Source organism: Quercus robur, chromosome 6 (assembly GCF_932294415.1).
Source record: "Quercus robur chromosome 6, dhQueRobu3.1, whole genome shotgun sequence".
Classification (NCBI taxonomy): Eukaryota; Viridiplantae; Streptophyta; class Magnoliopsida; order Fagales; family Fagaceae; genus Quercus; species Quercus robur.
The window spans coordinates 22,485,908-22,513,547 of NC_065539.1; the positions used below are offsets into that span (position 1 = coordinate 22,485,908).

A 27,640-nucleotide genomic window follows, 5' to 3' on the forward strand; every position below is an offset into this window, starting at 1 on the left:
TAGGTTAAAAAATATATGAAGTCATAGTAGTGATAAGTGATGATTCTATCATGATTGATAAGTTATAATTAGGTTTGAGAACGTGTAAAATAATAATGTATTATTATAAACTCGTTTTTATTTATTTATTTATTTTTAACAATAGAAAGAAAATGATGACATGATTGCTGATGTGACTCAATAGAAAATAACAATAATAAATACTACTTTTTAGCATCTAATAAATGCTACTCTTCAGCATTTAGATGTTATAAAGATATAGATACTAGACATTTAGATATTATGAAAATATGATTCTAAAAAAAAAGATAATATAAAGATATAGATTCTAGTATGAACTTCTTAAAATCCTAACTATTCATGATTAAATTAATGATTTAGATTTACATTTGAATACCAATATGTTGATTTTCACTAAAGATTTTGAAAACCATGAATGATTAAAATCTTAAGAACTCAGTAATGGAATCACACTATAAACTCTATCTATCTAACTCTTTATTTTGCTGAAGTCCCAAATTGTGCCCTATTTATCGCTCCTGTGACCGGCAACCGGACAAACCACACCCTTCGTATAATCCCCATGTACCTACCCGCAAAAACCTTTCCTTTCGTACATAATGTTCAAAACTGCCGCTCTTCCTTGTGAGTTGTGAGTCCTTTGACAATAATGGAGAAAACTAGAAATACAAACAAAGCTCTCTCTTTCTGCGGAGAAAGCATAGAGAGTGTGAACCCTATTGTCTTTATTCTTTACCGTATTTCCAAAAACCATGCCGGCCAAAAGCTAAAAGACAATAATATTTACCTGTCATTTTATATATTTCTCTCTTATGCATGATCTTCATGCATACTATACATTCTCTTATTTGTTATCACTATCCATACTATGTACCACCTAGCTGTCAACGAAAAAAAGAATCGATTCTGGTTGACGCCGAGACACGGTGATGGGTTGTGTTCAGGCTAAGTCTTCCATTAACTCCCCTATTCAACGCATTGACAAGTTGAAACAGAATAATGGATACTATAAGAGAGAAAGAGTAGTGGGACCAATTAACCCGAAGCAGCCTGGGAATGGTGAAGGTGAAAGAGACAAGGTGGTTGGGTGGGAAAGTGGTAGAGGGAAGAGGGTTGTGCCTACAAAGATTGGAGGAGAAGAGCTTGTGGATGGGTGGCCAATGTGGCTAGCTGATAATATACCTAGAGATGTGTTGGCTGGTTTGGTTCCAAGGAGTGCGGATTCCTATGATAAACTTGCAAGGTTATTATTATTATTATTATTATTTTATTTTATTTTTTTTGACGGGGAGGTTAGTATGCATTTAGTTGATGAGTGATGCTATACTTATTATAAACTACATGTGCAGAAACTTTATACTTTTATTTTGAAATAATTTCTAACAATTCTTTATTGTCCTATAACACTTATCTTATGTTTAATTATAATATACATATCATTAAGAGAAAGAAAATAAAAAGAACTAAAATTATTATGAATATACATAATTAAGAATATGAATATATATATGTACGGCACCGAGATCCTAGGCCCATACAGGCCCTGGGCCCAGTCCCATATAGGCCCTGGGTCCAGTCCCACACAGGCCCTGGGCCCAGTCCCATACCGGCCTTGGGCATAGGCCCAGCAGAAAGGTCCAGTTATCCTGCGCCCTTCTTGGAGCTTCCTTAATGTACAAACAAGCGTAGAGTATTGAATTCCAAGAGGTGATCGGTCAAACGTTCCCGGTCAAATATATGAACTGTTCCCGGGAAAATGTGATATTCACAGGGAACTGAGTTGCCGAACATAATCGGTCAAGATGGAGCCAAGTTCCAAGATCATAAATGCTGCACCGCCCTCTCACATAAACATCCACTTTAATCAGATAATATCGGACCTTCAGTAGCACTAACGATGGCTGTAATCATAATCTCCCCACTAACCTTGGCTATAAATAGAAGAAAGTTGGGAGAAGAAAGGGTTCAGAAAAATTGAGAGAAAACAGTCAAGGAGAGAGTATCAACTGAGTGTTGCTTTGAGTCTCTCTGCCGAGAACGACTCATTGTAGGAAATCCTTAAGCCCACTACAAATAAATTGTGAGCCTAAGTGATCTAAGGCCCAGAAGTCTTGTACTTGGTTCCTACAATTGGCGCCCACCGTGGGGCACTCCTACGAAGCCGTGGTTCGACTGAGACTTAAACGAAAGGAATGTCTGAGGAGCGTTCAGGAGAGCGTGCACCGAGCGGCTCCATAGGATCTTCTCGGGGGTCAACGTGGAGGGAGAGAAGGCAAAAATAGCGGGAAGATAGGGAGCAACCAAGGGGGGAGGAAAGGTCCGGATTGGGAGAAGGGTCGGCTCAGACACACCGGACGGTTTCCGGCGTCTCGGCGCATCGGCAGCATGATGATAGAGACCGAGAGTTGGAGCGGTTGGGCAGACTGGTAATGGATTTAGAGCTGGAAGCGAGGGATCGGCGACATGAAAGGAATCGCAACCCTCAGTAAAGGAGAAATCAGGGTGAGGGCTCCAGCCGATCTGGTACGCAACGATCCCGAGACTGATCGCGTTCCCAAGAGTCACACCGGCAACTACGGGGACTACGTCATCAACGAAACCGCTCACGGTCGCATGGTTACGATGACCAAGGATCAGAATCGCCGGAGGAACGACTGCACCACAATGCTGCCGTGGATGCCATGAGCCGAGCCTTGCGGATGGCGGCCCGGTCTCCATTCTCCGATGAAATTGAACGGGCCCCGCTGCCGAGCAGATTCACGCGACCGCCATTCAATTCGTATGAGAGGAGGACGGACCCCGTGGAACATGTTAGCCATTACATCCATATGATGTCTTTGCATGCGCACAACGATGCATTGATATGTAAAGTATTCCCCTCTAGTCTCGGCTCTACCGCACTGAGATGGTTCAATGGGTTGCGGAAAGGTTCTATACACAGCTTCGCCGAGCTGATTCAGGAACTCGGCAGCAGGTTCGTGACATGCAGCCGAGTGCAACAGCCGGTCGACGCATTGCTTTCCATGAAAATGAGGGTCGGGGAAACCCTTCGGAGTTATGCCAGCCGATACTGGGAACTCTACAACGAGATTGGTGGAGGAAACGAGAAAATTGCGGCAAGCACCTTCAGGATGGGGCTCCCCGAAGATTTTGAATTGCGGGAGTCGCTAATGAGAAGACCCCCGGAGGACATGAGGCAACTGATGAGACGCATAGAGGAGTACAAACGCCTGGAGGATGACAGGCTGCAAAGCAGGGGGAAAGCTCCTTTTGCGGGGAGATCTCAGCAAAGCATTTTGCCGCCAAAGCCGAAAAGAGACTTCAGAATGCAGGAACCAGAGGTACAAATCGAAGGGGTTAATGTGGTGTTTAAAGAGCCCGTGCACAAAATCTTGGAACGGATCAGGGACGAGCCATTCTTCAGATGGCCGAACAAAATGGGGGGCGACCCATCTCGGAGGAAACAAAACCTATACTGCACCTATCACAGAGACAAGGGGCACGCCACCGAGCAGTGTAGGGTATTAAAAGATCATCTCGGACAGCTAGTGAAGGCAGGGCACCTGAAAGAGTTTGTAGCAGATTCCATTGACCGAGAATCCGGGCAGGGCGCCCAACAGAAAAGGAACCCCCTTCCACCACCCCTAGGGGTAATCGACGTCATCCATGCCGCACCAAGAAGAGCAGCAGCGGCAAAAAGGGTAATGACAGTGGCTTGCGCGGAGGGAGAATCATCCAAGAAGAAAAAGAAAGTTGGACGGCTGGCCATCTCGTTCGGAGAAGATGATTTGGAAGGGACGATCCAACCTCACGACGATGCTTTGGTGGTGACAGCCCGGATAGGCGGATTCTTGGTGAAGAGGGTGATGATTGATCAAGGTAGCGGGGCTGACGTCATGTACCTGGACCTCTTCGAAGGGCTCGGGTTAAAGACCCAGGATTTGGCGAAGTATGACACGCCATTGGTCTCGTTTGACGGGAGAGTTGTGATTCCCGAGGGGCAAATCTCTCTCCCAGTGGACATGGAAGGCAAGGGAGTTATAGTTACATTCATAGTAGTCCGATCATTCGCACCTTACACCGTAATCCTGGGGAGGCCGTGGATTCACGCCATGGGGGCTGTTCCGTCCACCCTTCACGTGAAAGTAAAATTTCCTACTGAGTATGGAGTTGTAGAGGTAAGGGGGAACCAACAGGTGGCGAAGCAATGCCTTGTAGCCGCGGTCAGGTGGAAAAAGGAACAGCTCGGTCAAGTTGAGCACGCCGAGAAAGAGACTGCATAGCAATTACAGAAACCCCGGGAAAATGGGGCGGACGTTGCCGAGGAGGTGCTGAAGGTAAGAATTCTTCCAGATAGTGACAGATATTTCCAGATAGGTACAAGCATGAATGACCGGGAAAGGGTAGAGATGTTGTTGTTCCTATTGCAGAACATAGATGTCTTCGCATGGAACCCGTATGAAGTGCCCGGCGTAGATCCCGAATTCATTGTCCACAGACTCAATGTGGATCCATTATTCCCCCCGAAGAAGCAGAAACCAAGAAGAGCGTCAAAAGAACACGTCGATGCAGTAAACCTGGAGGTACAGTGGCTGAGGGAGGCCGGAGTCATAAAGGAGATATTCTTCCCGAAGTGGTTGGCAAACACTGTCGTGGTAAAGAAGAAGAACGACAAATGGAGAGTTTGTGTGGACTTCACAGACTTGAACAAGGCATGTCCCAAAGACCCATTCCCGATGCCCAAGATTGATCAGTTAGTAGATGCAACATACGGGCACCCGAGGATGAGCTTCCTAGATGCCTTCCAGGGCTACCACCAGATTGCCTTGGCGCCCGAAGATCGAGAAAAGACGGCATTTATCTCCCCGAACGCAAACTATCACTACGAGGTCATGCCGTTTGGATTGAAGAACGCCGGGGCCACGTATCAGCGAATGATGACGAGAATGTTCCGAGAAAAGATTGGATGCACGGTTGAAGTTTATATCGACGACATGGTGGTAAAAAGCAGAATCGAGTCACAGCACACCGAAGACCTCCGGGGAGTATTCGAGATACTACGATGGCACAAATTGCGCCTGAATGCCGAGAAGTGCACTTTCGGAGTGGGGGCTGGTAAGTTCTTGGGATATCTGATCTCTACTCGGGGAATAGAAGCTAACCCCGACCAAATAAAGGCCGTGAACCACCTCAAACCACCAAGCAATCCTAAAGAGGTGCAAGTGCTCACTGGAATGTTAGCCGCCCTGAACCGATTTATCTCCAAGTTTGCCGATCGCTGCCGGCCGTTTTATCAACTTCTGAAAAAGTGGAAGGGGTTTCGATGGGACGAGAGCTGTGATGAGGCTTTTCGAGAGCTAAAGGAATACTTGGCAGAGGCGCCGAGGTTGACGGCCCTGGAGCCCGGGGAGGATCTGTTTATGTACCTTGCAGTCACCGAACATGCCGTAAGTGCTGTGTTACTAAGGGACCGGGGAGTACAAATGCCAGTGTATTACGTGAGCAAAACCTTAGTAGACGCCGAGACAAGGTACCTGCCCCTTGAGAAGTTAGTTTTAGCCCTAGTGCACGCCACGAGGAAGTTGCCACATTACTTCCAGGCACACACGGTGTTCGTCCTCACCGAATATCCTTTGCAGTCACTGTTAAAGAGATCGGACTTCATAGGTCGGATTGCCAAATGGGGGACTCGGTTGGGATCGTTTGACATAAGATACCGACCTAGAAGCTCGGTGAAGGGACAGGTTCTCGCTGATTTCATCGCAGAATTCACACCCAAGAACGAAGGTAAGGTAATCTGTAGTGCGGAGATTCGCCCATGGAGGGTATTTGTGGACAGCGCATCAAATGCTATAGGGGCCGGGGCTGGCGTTGTCATAATCACTCTTGAGGGTATACGACTGGAACACTCCTTCAGATTGGGGTTCAAAGCCTCGAACAATGAAGCCGAGTATGAGGCCCTACTGGCCGGATTGAGGGCCGTATTGCATCTGGGCGCGAAGGATGTTAAGATTTACTCGGACTCTCGGCTGGTCGTTTATCAGATCACGGGGGACTTCGAGGCTCGGGACCCCCGAATGAAAGCTTACCTAAGTACGGCAAAGCAGATTATCGGTCAGTTTGGAACGGTAAAGATATCCCAGGTGGCTCGGTCACAAAACAAGCATGCTGACTCTCTTGCCACGTTAGCCTTATCGGCTGCCGAGGACACGCCGCGGCTTATCACGATAGAACTTATAAGGGAGCCAAGCATCTATGTGAAGAGTTTTCCCGACCAGGCCGGAGTAGAAGTTGCGCAGGTAGCAGTGGCTGGTCCGTGTTGGATGAACCCGATCATAGACTTCCTTGCCGAAGATCAAGTTCCAGAGGATGAGGGCGAGGCCAACAAGATTCGCCGGATGGCTCCCCGATACTGGCTCTCTGCGGATCAAAAGTTGTACCGAAGATCCTTCGCAGGCCCTTGCCTCTTGTGCCTACATCCCGAAAAAGTCAAAGAGCTTCTGACCAAGTTACATGAGGGAGTGTGTGGCGGGCATGCTGGGGGACGATCTTTAGCGCACAGAGCGATGACACAGGGGTTTTGGTGGCCACAGATGCAGAAGGATGCCGCTGAATACGCTCGGAGCTACGAACAGTGTCAAAAGCACGCCCCAATGATCCATCAGCCTGCAGGACACCTAAACCGTGTCAGCAGCCCGTGGCCGTTCGCACAATGGGGGCTTGACATCCTCGGGCCATTCCCCCGAGCAACGGGGAATCGCCGTTTTGTATTGGTAGCTGTAGATTACTTTATGAAGTGGGCTGAAGCCGAAGCCTTGGCTAAGATCCGGGATACGGACGTGAAGAAGTTTGTATGGAAAAACATAGTTACAAGGTTTGGGGTGCCGAATTCGCTTGTAACAGACAATGGGCTACAGTTCGACAGCAACGCTTTTCGGACCTTCTGCAGCGAGCTCGGCATCAGGAACAAGTATTCAACCCCGGCATACCCACAAAGCAACGGCCAAGCTGAAGCAGTAAACAAAACTATTTTGAACGGGCTCAAGAGAAGGTTGGATGGGGCGAAAGGAAGATGGGCGGAGGAGCTACCCAGTGTATTGTGGGCTTACCGCACGACCCCTAGGAGATCCACGGGGGAAACCCCGTTTTCTCTGACATACGGAGCAGAAGCAGTGATACCAACCGAGGTGAGCTTATGCAGTGCAAGGGTCGCCGGGTTTGACCCCGTCCAGAACGCTGACCTGATGATGGAGCATTTGGATTGGCTAGAAGAATGCAAGGAGGCCGCGACCGTACGGCTCGCCGAGTATCAGCAGAAGTTGGCCCAAAGATACAACCGAAATGTAAGGGGGAGGGAATTCAGTGCCGGGGAACTAGTGTTAAGAAGGGTAGTGGGGAACATGAGGGACGTGGCTGCAGGGAAGCTTGCTCAAACCTGGGAGGGGCCATACAGAGTCACAGCCATTGCGGGTGCAGGGGCCTACTACTTGGAGGACCTTGACGAGAGGCCGCTCCCCCGACCATGGAACGCCAACAACTTGAAGAAATTCTATGCATGATCATCCGTGTAAGCCAGAACTTGTATTTCATTGAAATTAAGAGCATGATGAACGTTTTTTTTTTTTTTTTTTTTTTTTATTTTTTTTTTATGCTGTTTTTGATTTCGTAACCGCACACCCAGAGAATTGCAAACAAATCTCTAAGGACAGAAACCTGACTCTCGGCTCGATCAAAATCCCCGAGCAGGTGGAAACCTTACAAATAAATCTCTATGGACAGAAACCTGACTCTCGACTCGATCAAAATCGCCGAGCAGGTGGAAACCTTACAAATAAATCTCTAAGGACAGAAACCTGACCCTCGGCTCGATCAAAATCGCCGAGCAGGTGGAAACCTTACAAATAAATCTCTAAGGACAGAAACCTGACCCTCGGCTCGATCAAAATCGCCGAGCAGGTGGAAACCTTACAAATAAATCTCCAAGGACAGAAACCTGACTCTCAGCTCAATCCAAATCGCCGAGCAAGTGGAAACCTTACAAATAAATCTCTAAGGACAGAAACCTGACCCTCGGCTCGATCAAAATCGCCGAGCAGGTGGAAACCTTACAAATAAATCTCCAAGGACAGAAACCTGACTCTCGGCTCGATCCAAATCGCCGAGCAGGTGGAAACCTTACAAATAAATCTCTAACGTCAGAAACCTGACCTTCAGCTCGATCAAAATCGCCGAGCAGGTGGAAACCTTACAAACAAATCCTTAAGGACAGAAACCTGATTCTCGGTTAAACTCAAATCTCCGAACAGGTGGAAACCTTACAAGCGAATACTCTAAGGACGAAAACACGATTCTCGGTTATACTAAAGCCTGAAGAAAACCTAACTCTTTTGCAAATACTAAGTCCATTAGCGCTTTCAAATTACCCAAAGCGTCGCACAACAGGTTTTCGGGGGTACCATTCTACTAAGTGGCCATAGCACTGGCATAATTCAAGCAAAACACACAAATAGATATAAATTCATTCAACAAATTGAAACGGGAAAAGAAAACGGTCTGCTAATTAAACAAATAAAGGAAATTGTTCAGTCACCACATCCCGGTGACGTAGGCAAATAAAACCAGCAAAATAAGGCAATTGTTCAGTCACCACATCCCGGTGACATAGGCAAATAAAACCAACAAATTAAAAATAAGCTAGTAAATAAAAGTAAAATCAGCTGGGAGGTTGGGTCGGCGGTGTCACTTCCTGCTGGACGGTCAGAGGGAAAGGCGGGTCCTCACCGAGAAGCTCCTGCACAGTCGGGATGCTGGTGGCCTCCATTTCCTCGGGCTCGGCGTGAGAATCGATTTGCTCAACCAGCTCCCTCATACTGGCCGTCTCCTCCTCGTTAATAGCAGCCGGGGCGTCCTGGACGGCAGGTACAGGGTTCGGAAATGGAATTTGGCCGGGGTCTCTCAGCTGCGAATCTTCAGGAACTCCCATTGCCTGGAGAGCGGCAAACCACCCGGCCTCGAAACCCATATTCCGAGCCCGAACCACCACCGGCTCTGCGGAATTTTCGGCATCAACAAAACCTACGTCATACCACTTTTGTTCCGCGGCCGCCAAGCCTGCCCTGAGATCGGCTATCTCATCAGCGTTGGAAGTGTTAAGGCTGATGGCTTCGGCTAATTTGACTTCCGTCTCATTTTGCTTGGTCAGGAGCTCCGCATATCTCTTTTCGGCCAATGCCCGGTTCTTCTCCGCAGCAGCAGCCTTCTTCTCAGCAGACTCAGCAGCTTTCAGCTTTTCCTTAGCCGTTTTAACTGCTGACTCCCGCGCCTCCTTCTCACGCTCGTTTTCCTCGGCAAGTTCCCATGCCCGGGCAGCCACAATGTGAGCCATTTGAGCGGCCTAGCAAGCACGAAGGTTAGAAAAGAAGCAAAAGGAAATCTATATGGAGTAGATAGACAAAAGAATTACCGCAATGGCGTGCCACTCTAACCGGCACCCCACAGACTCCTCGGACCCCTCCTCAAAAGCATGCACGTCCTCGGGAAGTAGGAGAGCTTCGGCCAAAGTTTGGGCAATACGGCTGCCCTCGCCCTTCTCCCACATCCGAACACAGGCGGTTGAGGGCAATGGCTTGCCGTTCAAAAGGAACTTTGGCTTCCACGCTGGAGCCACTTGGGAGGAGGACGCGCCCCCCATGCCAGCTTCGGTTGGCGGCTCGTGGATAACGATTCCACCTGTTGGTCGGGGAGGAGTCTGGACAGTGGCATCTCCCGGGCCCGTGGAAGGTTGATAGGTAACTTTTTGTTTCTTTCGGGCACGTCCGGCCTGCGAGGAGGGTGGGGGCTGAGGCACTTGACCCCGGCCTTGGGAAGGCGGGGGCTGATTGGGTTGCCGGGCACCTGGCACGAACCGTTCTATTGACATCACCTTCCTTGATACCATCCTTCCATTAGGTTGGATAGCTTCAGCTAGCAAGGCAGCTGCTTCTGTCACTTGTTGTTGAGGCACGGCGGCTGGATTCTCGGGAATGGGCTGCCCTTGCGCTTGGTCTCCTTGCTGTATGGCTTCGTGGGCTATCTCCCTGAGACGCCGGGATGCTCTTTCTGCGGATTCGTCTCGCAAGGGGGCTAGCTCGTCCGCGCAAGTAAACCGCCGACCAAATTCCCTCGCTTCCCCGGTTGTAAGCTTCGGCGGCAAAAAGTTTACATACCGGACGTCTATGTATGATAGTAGGGGGCTGTCAACTATCAATGCCTGCTTGAAAGGCTGCCAAGTAGAATAAACCGGCTCCACTCCGAGGATCAAGTGCGAGGCCCGGAGTTGTCCGTCCCAATGCACGTATATCTTGGAACGGAGGACGAAGTTTAAATCCTTGGCGTGGACGGCTCTGAGGTCCTGAACAAACACTTTGCCGTCTGCAAAAGAACAGGTGACGCATTAGTCTCTAACAATAAAACTTTTTTTACTCCAATAAGAAGAAAAGAAGAGGCGGAGGAAAGCAATTATATGAAGGGGATGGTACGAACCCACTTCACGCCGTGTAAGGGGGCAAGGGATCTCCCCGGCAAACCAATTGCCGCGCACCCTGACGAACTCCCCGGCGGAGTTCCTGTTCAAATCAGGTAGGCATGATATCAGCCGTACCCGAGCATCCCTTGTCTTTAAGTAATAATTGGTGGCTTTGCTCCCACAGAGGCTGTACATTTGGTTAATGTCATGGTGGTCTAACTGTAAGTTAAAGGTGTGGTTCAACTTACTGACACAACTAACTACCTGGTAAAAATTGGGGGGAAGCTGGTCAGGGCACAGCCCATAGTAAGTGAGTGTGTTTATCAAGAGTGGATCTACGGGGAACCTGACCCCACCTTCTAAAATGGACATCAAAGGAAAGAAGGCTGTACCCTGCCCTTGGTGGAGTTCCATATCACTCTCATGGCAGTAAGCCACATCCACGTCATCGGGAATATTAAATTTACTCCTAAAGGTGGCCAAAGCAGCCGGGGATTCTAGAAGGTAAGAGTAACCCATCTATAAAGCCTAAAACTACAAAAGTGAACTCAAAGAAATAAAGCTGAAGGAACAGGAAGGGGAAGAAAAACTTACTTTGGGTTCTAAGGAGGAAAAGAACACTGAGCAAGCAAGTGCACAGAAATGTGGTCGGCAGAGAGTAAGCACTAAAGATCAGAGGCGAAGGAAAAATGGAATGGTGTTCAGAGAGGGACTATTTATAAAGCCAAAAAGAAATGGGGGAAGAAGAAACGTTTAATCAAGTAATAAATGGGCACAATTTACGAGCGACCCAGCGAATGCCAAACGTAACCGATTCGCGCGCCGCTTCGGTCCACGAGCCGTCAGGCAATAATGATGACTGCGCCTGGCGCCGCGAAACGACGCGTCTTTTGAGAAGAATATTAATAAGAAGTAACAGTCATAAGTCCCAGGCTAGAAGATTCCCGAGGTCAAAAGGCCCAGACAGCTCCTTGATTCTTCTCGGCGACCGAGTATGAATCAAGGGGGGGCTATTGTACGGCACTGAGATCCTAGGCCCATACAGGCCCTGGGCCCAGTCCCATACAGGCCCTGGGCCCAGTCCCACACAGGCCTTGGGCCGAGTCCCATACCGGCCTTGGGCACAGGCCCAGCAGAAAGGTCCAGTTATCCTGCGCCCTTCTTGGAGCTTCCTTAATGTACAAACAAGCGTAGAGTATTGAATTCCAAGAGGTGATCGATCAAACATTCCCGGTCAAATATATGAACTGTTCCCGGGAAAATGTGATATTCACAGGGAACTGAGTTGCCGAACATAATCGGTCAAGATGGAGCCAAGTTCCAAGATCATAAATGCTGCACCACCCTCTCACCTAAACATCCACTTTAATCAGATAATATTGGACCTTCAGTAGCACTAACGGTGGCTGTAATCATAATCTCCCCACTAACCTTGGCTATAAATAGAAGAAAGTTGGGAGAAGAAAGGGTTCAGAAAAATTGAGAGAAAACAGTCAAGGAGAGAGTATCAATTGAGTGTTGCTTTGAGTCTCTCTGCCGAGAACGACCCATTGTAGGAAATCCTTAAGCCCACTACAAATAAATTGTGAGCCCAAGTGATCTAAGGCCCAGAAGTCTTGTACTTGGTTCCTACAATATATATATATATATAGCCTACATGAATTTCACAATTATTTAATTATTTTGGCTAATTAAAGTGTACAATTATCTTTTACATTCCTTGAAAGAGAGTGGACAACAAAACATATAATTTGTTGGTTTCAAGAGTCTTCTGCATAAAAAATTAAAGCAAAAAACAAATTAAGAGAATTATTGTTTCTATCATATAAACGGTTTATTTATTCATTTTTAGTAGATTCCACCATATAAAAGAAGATGGTGTAGAAATAATCCATTTTTGTGCAAAAAGACTATTAGCGATAGGAAAAGGAAAGAGCAAATTGATGTGGTTTTTAATAACAAGAGTTTTATCAGGAAAATTGTAGAGAGAGTATTTCAAAACGTGTCCTATTTTATGATGCTAGCCCATATTTTAGAGAATGTGGGAAAATGTTAATGTGGAAGGGTTAGGCCTGGGTCATAATATGTAACGTAATAAATGGGTTTGAGCTTTTCATAAGATTTGATTTGATTTTAATTTAATTTTGAACTACAACCCATCTTTTAGATAACAGTTAAAAAAAAGTTAATATAATCTTTTGGATAATAATGAAAAAAAAAAAAAAAAAAACTTAATGAAAAGAAGTTAAAAATGCTAAATGAAATATTAGAGTGCCATATTGTAGGAGCTCATGCACTCCCACATGATATCTCTACTTATATTTATATAAATAAATATATATATATATATATATATTGATTTTATTAATATGTCCAATAAACGTGTGTGCTAAGAGTATACATTAATCATCAATTTTAGGAAACTTTATATAGGAAATTGAAAAAGTTGCCAAAAAAGTTATTTATTTATTTTTTTCATTTTTTCATAAAAAGTTTCTTGATGTGATTTACTAATGTATGACTTTAGGGTATACGTTAGTAAAACCAATTTTATTATACAAAGAACTGTACATTAACTTTTTCAATTATGTGGTTGAATTAATTGTCCTTAGAAAAAGATAACATTTTTTTTTATATTGTCTTAATCAATACAACTATGTGATTAAATTTAATTGAATAATCTAAAATACACATAAGAAATTGTACTCCCTATTACTTATCTTTACAAATTGTTATGTTAATTTTTAAACATAAAACAAAAAAGTAATTTGAAAATCTATTTATTATGAAACCAATCATGTCACGTTTATTGTTAAGTTAGTTTGTTAAACTTTTATAATTTGGTCGTAGTTTTAAAATTTTTCGATTTTTTTTTAATAAATAATGAAATTTTAGTAATACCAAAAAATAATCTCCCAAGTATGCAATTGGGGACAGTGTAATCAATCTTGCAAATTACAATGATCAATCAATCTTGCAAATTTCATTCAAAAGATAATTCGAATAGAATGAATCAATTGACATCCAATCCAACAAAAGGTCTAAAGAAGAATAGCTTTAGGTCTAGCAAATTTCATTCAAAATCTTCAAAACTTTGGGCATTCCACTCCCTCCAAATACAACACATCAAACAGTGAGGAACAATTTTTCAAGCAATTCCATATCTATGACAACTAAACCACCATAGCCAAGAAGCAAGTAAATCTACAACAGTCTTCGGCATGCAAGTAAATCTACAACAGTCTTTGGCATGGTCAGTACAATTTGAACAAACCAAACACCATAGACCACATCTCCATAGCAATAGGACAATGAAGTAATAAGTAATCCACGTTTTCTAGCAACATTTGCACATATAAAACTAATCCAACACCCAGATGATCCTCTTACACATGTTGTCAATAGTCACAAATTTCCCCAATGCTATTGTCTAAGAAAAGAAAGCTACTCTAGATGGGATTTTTGACTTTCAAATGCTCTTTCATGGAAAATACATAACTTTAGGAAAGGTCAAATTAACCATCCCTATAAAGTTTGACAAAGCCTCCAATTCCCAATCCTGGACAGGTCTTATGAAATGCAAATCCCAATGAGAAACACCATTGGAAAACCTCATAAGATTTGCCAATACAGCCTCCTTATATAACTGTTGACTGTTACTAGGATATAAGAAAAATGTTGTATAATATTATTGGTTCAGTTATATGAGATGTGATATTCTTGGTAAAGAGATCTTTTTTATAGTTCATTTGGATTTGAGAATTCAAATGGAAGAGTTTGGTTACATTTTTTGATATAAACTATAGGATAGGCTAGTGTAACTTTATTACTTTCTGTACACACATCTCATTTATATAGTTAATATCACATACATTTATACCTATCTATTAAATTTTCTTCAAAATCTACAGTAGTGATGAGAGGTGTGCATAAGTAATCATGAGTATAAGAGATGTGCAAATAGCATTTTTCCTTATTGAAAGTAATTGTATGTTTATGTGTCTAGTTTATTTTGATTGGTATTGAGTAAATATTGATAGGAATCTGTTGTATTGATTCAAATAAATTAGTTTGGATCGGGAAGGGTCATGATTTCTCAAATTATAAACTGTTAGTTGGTCTAACTTGGAGGTTTAGCTTTCCCTCGAAGTAAGCCTTACTCTTCTCATTCCTCTAAACTAAAATAGAGAAAAATAGGGAGAAAATAATCCAGAAAATCAACCCACCACTTGCAAACCAATCTATTACTCGATCTGTTATGTAAGCTTGTAGCATTGTCCTGTTTTTGCAGGTTGGCCAAGGAACCTACAGCAATGTGTACAAAGCAAAAGATAGGGACACTAAAAAGATTGTTGCTTTGAAGAAAGTGCGCTTTGACACATCAGAGCCACAGAGTGTCAAGTTTATGGCAAGAGAGATATTGGTACTAAAGAAACTATACCATCCCAACGTCATCAAACTTGAAGGACTAGCCACGTCGAGGATGCAATATAGCCTTTATCTGCTTTTTGATTTCATGCAGTCAGACTTAACCAAGATTATCTCACATCCTGATAAGATCCCTGAAGCACAGGTTGGCATTTTTCCTTATAGCTAAGAAATTTATCTGTAGCTAGTTGGTCCATAGTGATGAATTGAGCATTCACAAATTGTTTTCTACCCAGTTGTTTGATAAAGAAAGCATTTTGGATATAGGATTGATAAATTTCCGCATGTTTTGAAAGCTCAAGCTGATAAGAAATGGTGAATAAATCATTTAACTATTATTCTAAGTAGGAGAAGTCCCAAATTGATTTTAAGGTGGAAAACAATTTGAATTGAAAACTTGAAAGTGATAAAGAAGTCTACATCATTACATCACACATTTAAGAACATATGATGTTGAGGTGCGAGAAAAATTTGAGTTGAAAACTTGAAGGTGATAAAGGAAGTATGCATCATTATATAACACACTTGAGAACTAAAGATTTTGAGGTGGGAAACAATTTGAATTGAAAACTTGAAAGTGATAAAACAAATATACATCATTTTGTAATACATTAAAGAGCAAATGTATGCAATGAGGTTTGGCATAGTTAATATCAATTTCACCACTTGGTGAAGTCCATCACTATGTTTTGGATGTTTTCGATACAGGTCAAGTGCTATATGCAGCAACTGCTTTTTGGTCTTCAGCACTGCCATGAGAGGGGAATTTTGCACCGAGATATCATACCCTTCAATTTGTTAATGGACAAAAATGGAGTTAAAAATTGCTGATTTTGGGCTTGCAAATTTTTATCCTCCTAAACATAAACACTCCCTTACAAATCGAGTTGTGACACTGGGTACAGGGCTCCAGAACTACTTTTAGGTTCCACAGATTATGGAGTTGGCATTGATCTTTGGAGTGCAGGGTGCCTACTAGTAGAGATGTTTTTTGGAAGGCCAATTATGCCTAGGAGAACAGAGGTAAACTCCTTTAGCAATAGAAATATGCTTTGAGACTTTAGTTTGGACACCACATGGAACTCATAAAACCATTCACTATCGATGTTTTTGGGTGTTCCATGAACATTGAGTATGCACTGTTGTATTTTTCTTGTCAAGTAAAAATTTTAGGTGTAAATGCACTTTTAGTCTCTACGTTTTGGAGTCATTTTTATTTTGGTCCTTACATTTTATTTTTACTAATTTTAGTCCATAAACCAATTAACGCCTGACATTTAGGTCATTTCCGTCACTCAACTAACGACAAAAGCTAACGTGGCAAACGGAACAGCCTATTGACACAGTAAATGTTGACGTGTCCATTAAAATAATATTAAAAATGCTACATCAGCATCCACGTCAGCTTCCACATAAGTATCTAACCTTAAAAAATAAATTGATAAATTTTAAAAATTATAAAAAACAAAAAACATAATTAAAAACAAAAAAAATGGTGGAACTTAGATCTATTATGTTTGTGCCTAGTTTCTTTTTCTTCTTTATTTTTCTTCTTCTTCCCACTTTGCGACTTTGTCAATTCCTTCTTCTCTCTTTTCACAAAATTAAATATACCAGTTTTTAGACACAAGATTAAAAAAATAAAATAAAAAAACCTTTTGAAACCCCACAAACCTAGATCAAAATCCCAACCCACTGGCAATATAGATCAAAATTGTCTCAAGCCCTTTCTCTCCAAACTGGTTTAAGTTCAGACTCTCTCTTTAACTCACCCTCTCTCTTTACCTCTATTATTGACCCTTCATATTAGATCGTGAAGAGAGAGAGAGTGGGCTTTCTTTTCCTCTCTTACTGGCCCTTCAGATTAGATAGAAAAGAGAGAGTGGGCGAAGGTGAGAGAATTAGCGAGGGAGGTGTGAGTCTGGGAGCTACTACCTAGGGTGGCGGCGTTGGTGAACAGTAGTGGGCAAAGGCAAAGAAGATAAGGATGGCAGCTTAGGGTGATTTTGGAGTGGTGGCTTGGGGTTTTGGTGGACATGGATGGATCGTGCGGCGACGCTCTTCTTTAGATCCTAGCGAGTCCACCTCCACCACCGAAGCGGCGACGCTCTTCTTCAGATCGGTCAGTCTGTTTGGGTCTTGCTTGGTTTTGCTAGGGTTTGTCTTGGGTCTTGAGACCGTGAGAGTTGATCTTGATTTTGAGTGGTCATGTTGTTTGGGTCTTGTGACCGAGAGAGTTGTTCTTGTTGGGAATGAATGGGAGAACTCGGGTTCATCAATGAAAGAGTGAGAGATGATAATTTGTTTTTTCTTTTCTTTGGTGTTCTTGTGATGGGTTTGAGTTCTTGGATTCTGGGTTTGATTTGGGAAGAACAAGCTGTTAAATGAAGAACAAGTTAAAGAACATCAAGAAAATTTTTGATCTCTGTTTCCTTTTTTTCTTTTTCTTTTTTCATTTGTGTTGTTGTGATCTGGGTCTGTGTTTGTGTTTGATTTCTGTTTTTTTTTTCCTTTTTTCGTTTGTGTTATTGTAATATGGGTTTGAGTTATTGGTTGCTGGGTTTGTGTTCTTGTAATCTGGGTTTGAGTTCTTGTTGCTGGGTTTGTGTTCCAGTAATCTGGGTTTGAGTTCTTGTTGCTGGGTTTGTGTTCTTGTAATCTGGGTTTAAGCTCTTGTTGCTGGGTTTGATTGGGAAGAACAAGTTTTAATGTTCTTATGAAAATTAATAATGATAAGTAATATATATATATTTTTAAATTAAATTAGATTTAAGGTTTTTTTTTTTTTTTTTAATTTTAATAATATTTTAATTGCCACATCAGCGCCATGTAAGCTAACAGGGTGTTCCGTTTGCCACGTTAGCTTTTGCCATTAGTTGAGTGACGGAAAGGACCTAAATGTCAAGCGTTAATTGGTTTAAGGACTAAAAGTAGTAAAAATAAAATGTAGGGACCAAAATAGAAATGACTCCAAAATGTAGGGACTAAAAGTGTATTTACGCCAAAATCTTATTAGAAAATGAGAAGGGAATGAATGACACAATAGGATGAGTGTACACAGTTTTAATCTCATGAGATACTAGGACAAATGTGACATCCCAATCTCAAATGGAGAAAATGGGAGCATTGATTATAATTTGGCTATGATGAAATAGGAAACAATGAGAAGAATGAAAGAATGCTAAGTTTCTAAGAGGGGAAACTAAGGAATTTAACTCTTCAAGATCACTCTTGGAAAACTCAGTTCTAAACTGAATGGTTGTCAAAATTCAAAATAAAGTCCCTATGCAAATGCTGAGAGTTGGCTATTTATAGGTGCCTAGTTGTGTGGCTTTAGGCTGAAAGCCTGAAAAATACTTTACAAATCAATTCTAACAAATTCTTATTCTTTAAGTAATCATTCTTATCCAAGGCTGCTAGAATACGCCACTACACTTTGTTAGAAAATAATTTTAACCATTTGTTACTAAAGGAAATACAAATTGTTACACAAGTGCATGCAAGTGGTTAATGCATTGCATCGGATTTCACTAGCACTTGACAATGGCTAAGCATATCTCTCTATAGGATTTTTTTATAAATTTTCTATTATTTTTGTACTACTTATTTTATGAGACTCTTTTATAATTCCACACCTCCCCCCCGGTGGGGCAAAAATGCCACAATACAGGAAAAATTGTATCGATTCTATTTCCATGCATAATGCATTTTAGAATTACTACATTTTCTGTTGGGACATGTATGCAATGATTTTACGCTAGAATTATAAAACTTATTAAGTTTTTATTGTACTTAGGTTGAGCAGCTTCATAGGATCTTCAGACTTTGTGGTTCACCCTCAGAGGATTATTGGAAAATAATGAAGTTACCAACAAGCTTCCGACCACCACAGAATTATAAACCTAGTTTTGAAGAAACCTTCAGCACTTTTCCTACTTCTTCATATGTCATTTCTTGTGGTGTGATAAAGGTACATAACGGAGGAATGGAAGGTTGTTGGAAAGCGTTGAAATTTCCGCTCTCACTGAATTACTGGTAGATTCACTAGAATGATCATTCCCACATTCTAGACCTTCCTTTGGGGAAGGAATATCCTTTCTAGTGATGAATCTAACATGCTCCTTTTCACCCTGCTTGCTTTCCATGGACTGGATCTCAACTGGGAGAACTTCATTTGGAATGTTATCTTCTACATAAAACTTTGCGTCAGCAAAGTGAGCTTCAGTCTCAGCAAAAGGCTTCAAGTTGGCATTGACCTTTTTTATTCCACTTTGAAGAAACTTGAAACATTTATGCAAAGTTGACGGCATTATTCCGTTTCCATCAATCCATGGATGTCCTAACAACATGTTGCAGGTTGTCTTGGCATCAATGATATGGAACAAAACATTGCTTGTCAACTCTCCAATGATTAATTCCAAGTGTATCATGCCGATCGCACGCTGTCCTCCTTGGTTAAAACCTTGAATGACCAAACAACTATGCGATAATTCCTCCATAGTAAGACCAAGTCGTCTCATTGTCATTTTTGGTAGTATATTAACAGCTGCACCTTCGTCAATGAGAATACGATTGATCTTTTGTTCACGGGCATAACCAGAGACGTAAAGTGGAAGATTGTAGGGCTTAGAGCCTAACAACAAACCCAGGAACGTTACACATGCTCTCCAGACTTAACTTTCACTGAGGAGGAATTAATCATTGGAGAGTTGACAAGCAATGTTTTGTTCCATGTCATTAATGTCAAGACAACCTACAACATGTTGTTAGGACGTCCATGGATCCATGAAAACGGAATAGTGTCGTCAAATTTGCATCAATGTTTCAAGTTTCTTCAAAGTGGAATAAAAAAGGTCAATGCTGACTTGAAGCCTTTTGTTGAGACTGAAGCTCACTTTGCTGATGCAAAGTTTTATGTAGAAGATGACATTCCAAATGAAGTTCTCCCAGTTGAGATCCCATCCATGGAAAGCAAGTAGGGTGAAAATGAGCATGTTAGATTCATCACTAGAAAGGACATTCCTTCCCCAAAGGAAGGTCCAGAATGTGCGAATGATCATTCTAGTGAATCTACCAGTAATTCAGTGAGAGCGAAAATTTCAACGCTTTCCAACAACCTTCCATTCCTCCGTTATGTACTTTTATCACGCCACAAGAAAGGATAAATGCTGACACGACTTCATGGTAAAGACTCTTGATGTGGCTACGTTGCAAAGACTCTTGAGATGGTTGAGTTGAAAAGACAAGTGTTGGTGCAACTTAGTTGTCAAGACAAAGGCCAGTACAACTTCAAGATCAAATACTAGTAATAGCATCATTGTATCAGGAATACCAGTGATAACATTGTTGCCTAGATGACTGCCGCTATGAGAACGTCAAAGATGGATATCGCTAAGAGATTGTTGATGTAAAACTTGACGCTAAAGCCCAAAGAACAAGGAAAGCATGCTCCATAACAAAAACAAGCAATAACAAAGAACTTGTCAGAAGAAAATCTCATGGCACGTCTAAACCAAAAAAAAGAAAAAGAAAAGAAGAAAAGGCATAATTTCTCTACACTTTAAGAGTATTATGCTACTCACAAGAGACTATGCTTATACAACTTAATGCATGGCCCAAGTGACTTTATATAGAAAACTTCTGAGATAACAAACAAAAAGGAAAAAGGAGAGTAGGTAAGCCATTAAATGCTGCCACCAAACAGATATTGTTTGAAGTCATACTTTGCAACTCAAATAAACTCAAAGTCAAAAAAAAATACTGCATTAAGTTCATGTTGTCAGAAAGAAAGTATGGCACTAGATAACAGAAAATGCTTATAGGCTTACAAACAGTATAGATGTCACCTAGAGGAAAGCACTAGACCTAAGATGAAGTTCTAGGCCGCATATTGCTCAAAGTGACAGTGCTACCGACCTTAAAAGCAGTAAGAGACACTTGCGAGTTAAACAATCTGCCTGAGTTGTCAAACACTGTCAGAGCAGCCAGCGTCAGAGTAGACTAAGATGGCAACAAGTCCAACAATGCCTGCCATCTCCTCTTCCGAATTTCTGAAACTTCTGACAAGATTTCACAAAATTCAACCCACAAAAATCTTCTAAAGACTTCGAACTACAAGACCAAAAAAAAAGCCGTCCACAGTGGAGCCATAATGCGCCGTCACGCACGGTCACAAATTTACAACGACCCGCGGAGTTCTCATTCAAATCTGCTCGAATCTGAGGAAAATTTTACAAAACTGATGCAACCATTCAATCCAGCGGGCCCAGATCTACAAAACCTGAAAATTTCAGGCCCAAAGGATCAGCCACGCGCATCCACGCGCCACCAGAAAATCCGGCTTTCACATCCTCAGTTACACGCGCTTCCACGCTCCTCCAGCAGAACAGACGCGTTTCTACGCACTACGCGCCACACGCGCCCCTGTTCTATGACGTCATGGATGACGTCTTTATGACATCACCACCCACTACCTCGGTTTGACCCGTTTGTCCAGGCAGACCCGGTTTGACCCGTTTTTCCTGACCCGGTCCAAACCGCTTGAAACTATTTAAAATAAAAAAAAAGATAGAAAAAGCTTTGACTAAGTTGAACTTTGACTTTGACCAAAAAGTCAAAATTTTCAAAAGGGGCCTGTCCCACTCAGTTTTTTGCGCCGATTTTGGAATCCGTTTCTTTCTTCGGGACTTGGTAATTATGCAAACAGTCTAATTTCCAGAAAGTTGACTTTTGCACAAATTCTAACCAAAAGTCAAAATTTCAAGAAGGGCCTGTCTTGCCCAATTTTTGGCGCAGATTCTGATTTTGGGATCTATTTCGTCATTTGAGAATCCAAAATTGCTCAAATAGTGTGATTCTACAGCTGTTGGCTTTAATGAGAACTTTAACCAAGAATCAAGATGTCTGAGCAAAGCTTGTCCTATTCAGATTTTCACATAAATTCTGATTTTGAAATCCACTTATTTGTTTTGGACTTGGAAACCACCTATCTGACCCACTTCTTCGAAGTACTAGCAGTGTCCAAAACTTAAGCTCCCAAGATCAAAATTTGAGATTCATCCATTTGGTTTGGATTGCCTCAGGGTTATTCTCTAGACTTCATCAAGGCTTCCCTTTCAAAGTACAAATGAACTCTCTCAAGTGTGTCTTGAACTTAAAATTACATTGGGTCACCAGTTCTACCTATCATTTTAGTTTAGTGCCTACCAGTCTCCAACCTACCATTCCCGTTCGGTGCCTACCGTTCTCATCCACCATTCTCACCAAAAATTCTCATCCGCCATTCACGACTACCCATCTACCATTCTTCATCTTTCCGCTATAATAGAAGGGTCAAATTCATCAAGTCGTCTCATTGAGATGGTAGTATGAAGCTTGCCTTCTTTGGTTGGTTGGGGTTGAAGTCGATCAAGAGCTTTGGATCGACTGCGAGTGATTGGGCCGACATAATCATTAGTACTGGAAGCATCAACCACTGATTTTCGGACATTCTTGCTAGAGGCCATTGAAGTTGGTAGCAAAATGATGTCGAATTCCTTTTCTTTTGAAGGAGAAAGATATGAGAGGTAGAGAGGTCTCACCGGGCGTGCCAGAATTCATAGACGACTAAATTTATAGTTTGAAATAGATCAAACAAGTAAAATAGTTTCACAAATACGAATTTGTATTGATGAATGTGTGGTACAATTATCTGAAATTACAAAAGAGTGATCATTTGATTTGATCTCCTTGCAAGACTTATTGATTGAAATTGTGGTAATGTGATTTTAATTCAAACACCAAATATACTTCAATTTGGTTGAAGAATGGATCGAAGATCTTTGAAACAGAATTACAATGAATCTCTGGCTATAAGCTTGTTAAAAATCCTTTGTTCTTCACGTTCTTCGTGCGTTCTTCTTCTTTGAAGGTTATTGGTGGAAGTTCTTCGGTGTTTTAGAGGCTGGAATCCATAGAGCTTCGTTGATTTATGATTTGTTAAGGTTTTTGGAGGCTTTTGAGCTTGATTTCAGCAAACTTTAGGATCTAGGCAGATAGTTTGGATGATTCTGCTCCGAATGTTCTTTGATCTTGTGGTTGAAGTTCTTGAAGGCTTTGAGGCTTGATTTCTGCAGAGCTTTTGTACTTCTGAGTGCTTCTGAATCTTCTCTGATGCTGCTTGTACTCTAGATGGCTTGGTCCTTTTTTAAATGCCTTATAAAGGCTTCTATTTATAGGAGTTTGGGGGTGGGTGAGCGACATGTGGCGGAGTCTGATTGGTGACACATGTCATAGCCTGATTAGTCCGTTTATGTCATTGCTTACACGTGTTGGGTTGCATATGTCATCGCTTACACGTGCTGGATTGCTTATGTCATTGCTTATACGCATTAATGTGTGATTTGTTTTTGCATGACACTTGGAAAATTTTTGTTGGTTTTTGAATAATGATAGCAAAACCTAGCAACAATACGTGGAGCTTTGTAATTGGTTGTATTTTATGGACTTGGTAGTATGATGTGTTAGTTTGTAATAGGTAGGGAATTTTCCCTCTCTACAGTAGTCATTGTTATGTGGTATTGCTGCTTCTCTGTCCTGAATTATTATTATTATTATTATTATTATTTCAATTGGTTGGCTAAACTATGAAGTAATATTTTAGAAATTTAGTTCCACTAAAATTTTGGACTATGAAAGAACCTTTAGAAATTTAGTTTAATATTGTGTTTTTTCCCATCTGCTTTAGCAACCTTAATTGGCACATCATACCCTCTTGGTAAATCAAAATGACATACTGTGAATAGGACATTACTTCCCATATTTATTAAAGTTTATATGAAACACTTGCAGAGAAAATAAATTGAAGTTTATGAGATAAATCAAGTATAGGCTGTGTAGGGATAGAATGACTCTTTAAATTGAACTTTTGTTGTGGAAGCAAAATGAACCAACAAATAGCAGAGAGGAATAGAAACTGTTCTTTATATACTTTTCTATTATCTTGCTTCTGCTTATATGAAGTACTTGTCATCAATGCATCCTATGAAGTTTTCTGAGTAGTTCTTTTTGCTTTCAGTTCTTTACTTCAAGTCCATTGCCATGCTACATTCCACCTCCGTGCAAGAAACAGAAGGATGAATCCCAAACCAGAGATCGAAAGAAGTACGCTATATTATTTTATAATGTGAAATTCTTTTCCTCCAGAATATGATGAATAGTTTTATTTAATAATCATGATATCCCCATCTGGCTGGTCTTTGATAGACTCCTCAAAGTGGGACCTTTACCATCAATTTTGGATTCTTAGAATCAAGATTTTTTAACAGCATGGAGAATCCTTCTTGTTTTTAACAGAAATAGAATCTTAACTGATGATGCCGAAAATATCACCAATAGGTCACACAGCACTCGCGACTCAAAGTGAACCTGCACAACAAAATAACCGAAGACCTTAGAGAGCACCGGTGTGGTGCCGGCCAAATACTCTCCGAATGTCAAGTTAGAATTATTCTCACAACTCTAGAGTGCTAGAGAGGGTAAATTATGCGTACCTTCTTTTGCGAGGGTATTGGGGATTTTATAGTAGTAGATGATCGGCTCCTCCTCCTTGGTGTGGAAGTCTTTTCCTTATAGAACTCTACTTGAATCTTTCCAAGCGTGGTGAGCAAGGTTTTTCCTTGTAGAGGAGATCTACTTTCAGTGTGCGTGTCTTCTAGAATCACCCTTGTACTCGGATTTCCATATTGGGATTCTAGTGCGTTTTAGGCAATGAGCGATAGAGACCTTAGATCAAGGACCCTTACTGTGTTCTTCAGCGATGGGCCTTCAACGAGCGTTGGATCATCTCTACATCGGCCCAACAATTCCAATCTGGCAGGCCCATTACCACAGGCCCGTCAGGCTTATATTTCATCCTCTTCATTAACAATTCTATAGTGATGCTTAGAATATTAGTATTGTGAGTCCATCATGTTTCTGAATTTGCAATTTTCTCTCTATGCGAGATGTTAGGTTCTTTAAATGTTTGTTCTTTGGTGGTTCTTTGCTTAACTGCCAATTTGGTAAGCAAGCATGTCTTGAAGTTTCAAGGAGATCTGAAAAATAACTTATGGTTCGTTTGGATAAATAAATTTTAAGTGAAGGATTTGGATTCCAATATTTAGTTTAAATGACTTGAATTAAATATAAAATGATAAGATTTTTTCTATATCATGAATTTTATGAAGGGATTTAAGCTTTATTAATATGTGGATTTGAAATTACTAAGTAAGATGCAAATCCACAATATCACAAGTGTTTTTCTTTGAGAAAAATTTCCAAAAATCGCATCAGAATTGCTGTTAAATTTATATCAAGCAGTTTATACTAGCAATTCTTCTTCAAATTCCTTTATTTTAATTCCCCAACTCCAAATGCAACCTATTAGCTGCATTGCAAAACTTCAACCTCTTTAATGAAGTTATTGCAGACATGAAGTCATCACTACTAATGGCAATAGGAAAAATGAAAAATAGGAAAAATGAAAGAAGGAGCATATTTTAATCTCAAAAGGCCTTAGTATTGTGTGACCATGTAATTTCATTTTAATGCAAACCATAATGGACACTTCACTGTGTAAAACACAATGCACTGTCTCAAAGTCCATGACATGTCCAAAAACCATGAATAACTTTGTTCCATTCCATTCTTACAGGCACAAGACTGATAAAGAAAAGCAATATTATCAAAGAAATTATGGTCATTGGGGCAAGGAACTCATTGAACTAGGCAGTGGAGATTTTGACTCTTCTAAAGAGGTAAAATTTGCACCTTGAAAGAAACTTAGAGCAACATCTTTAGTTAAGGCTATTTGCTCATTAAGTGTGTGGGTGTGTTTTGAGGAAAACTGAATTTCATTGTGTAAGCGGAGAGAAGTTTATATTCAAGTTACAAAACAAGGTTTATGCTAATAATTTCAGCCAAATTAGTGTTGGGGCATTTTTTTGCTGATAAATTAGATAATTTCCTCCCATATTTTCTAAACTGTAAATGAAAACTCAAGTAAACTGCATTTGATACTTACCTATGTGCTAAAAGACCCATCAAATAAACCCCAAACGGTATTTTAGTGCAAAAGAACTTACAAAATGATAACATTTTTATCAAATTATATTTCTTTGTTATTAATTTTTTTAAGTTGCTTCGTAAGCTCTTCTGGTGCCAAAATACCACGCAATTCACATGCCAAGGGATTTTTGGTGTCTTGATAGTTTCTGAGTATAGTTAATGTGGATTCTGGTACATTTTGCAACCTTTTGAAAGTATAAGCTTGAATTCATAACCAACTCCAAACTATAGGGTAACAGGGCCATGGATGTGAAGTCAGAATGCATAACCTACTCCAAACTATAAGCATGACTTTGTTATCCTATTTCTTATACCAAACTCAACAGGCATGAGACATACACCCACCTCATTTGATTGTTTGTCCTTTTATAGGCCTTTTTCATAGAAGAGTCCACCCTAGTACACTATGGTAATTGATTTATAAATTCCTGGATCATGTTGTGATTCAGAAATTTCAGGCATGTCACTTTAAATTAATTCCTGAGAAACAGGATCCATATATTTGTCTTTTTATAAGTACAAGGAACCATATTCTACACTTAAAACTGCATTTGACAGTTTGGCAAAACATAGGTATGGTCCCTTTGGTGTTGTACCTTAGGTTCTCCAATTAAATTCAACAACTTACAACATAAAAAATGCAACTAAGGAATTGTACTTAAGTTTTGTCCTTTACAGTTTAGGTCATAAAATTTAAATTCCTTTAAAATTCTTTTCTCTAGAATGGCTTTAGTATAATAATAAGACCAATCAAAGAATATCTTCTTTAACTAAGCTAAATTCCTCTTTCATTGTACTTATTTCTGTGGCTAAGCAAATTGAATCATTTGAACTTTTGTATTCTTTTTTCATTGAAGTACATGTGTCTCCACATACATTGATATTTTTTTGTGTCCACATCTTTCAGGAGAAGGATGCAGAGCACAAATACAGTCACGTCATTATTAACAGTGCAAGCAGCAGTTCCTCTGGTTCAAAATTTACTGGGCATGAAGTTAGTCTGCCTGCATCCCTATACCCATTTATTCGTTCTCTTCAAAAAAGGTCACCAAAAACTGAGGCTCATCCAAATGCTCTCAAGAACATCAAGAACATCAACAAGGACTATACCCTCTTACAGGCATCTATAAAAGGTATCATCAACCCCAATGAAGGATATAAATTGTCTCAACGTAGCAGGTCTCTTTCTACATTGGATTTTCAAAATCTTGACCAGGAAAGGATATCGAAACTCTATCGATTCAACTAAGATCAGGCATTCAAGAATGATGCTTTTTTTTCTCCACCTCCTGAGTGATTCTTAGTTTGTGCTATTTATCTTTATTTGTTATGATCTTTAACTTTCTTGAGCTGTCCCATGAATAAGCAAATACATAATCGGGACCATCTTGTTAGCAACTGAATTACACAGATAATTCACTGGAAAATAATAATAAGGAGAAGTCATTTTTCTATGGCACATTACAATGGAAGAAAATTAGCAACTTGAAGATGCTCTCTATAGCATAAACTCATACTAGAGAATGGTATATTGCTTTAGATCATTATATATGTACTTACCAACGTGGCAACATGACATGTTGCCCCAGGCTTCAGCTTTGT

The 27,640-nt window shown here is 41.1% G+C and overlaps 1 pseudogene; it reads left to right on the top strand.

Moving 5' to 3' along the window:
* Positions 1-950: 950 nt before the first annotated feature.
* Positions 951-27,497, top strand: LOC126689990 (probable serine/threonine-protein kinase At1g54610; annotated as a pseudogene).
* Positions 27,498-27,640: the final 143 nt, after the last annotated feature.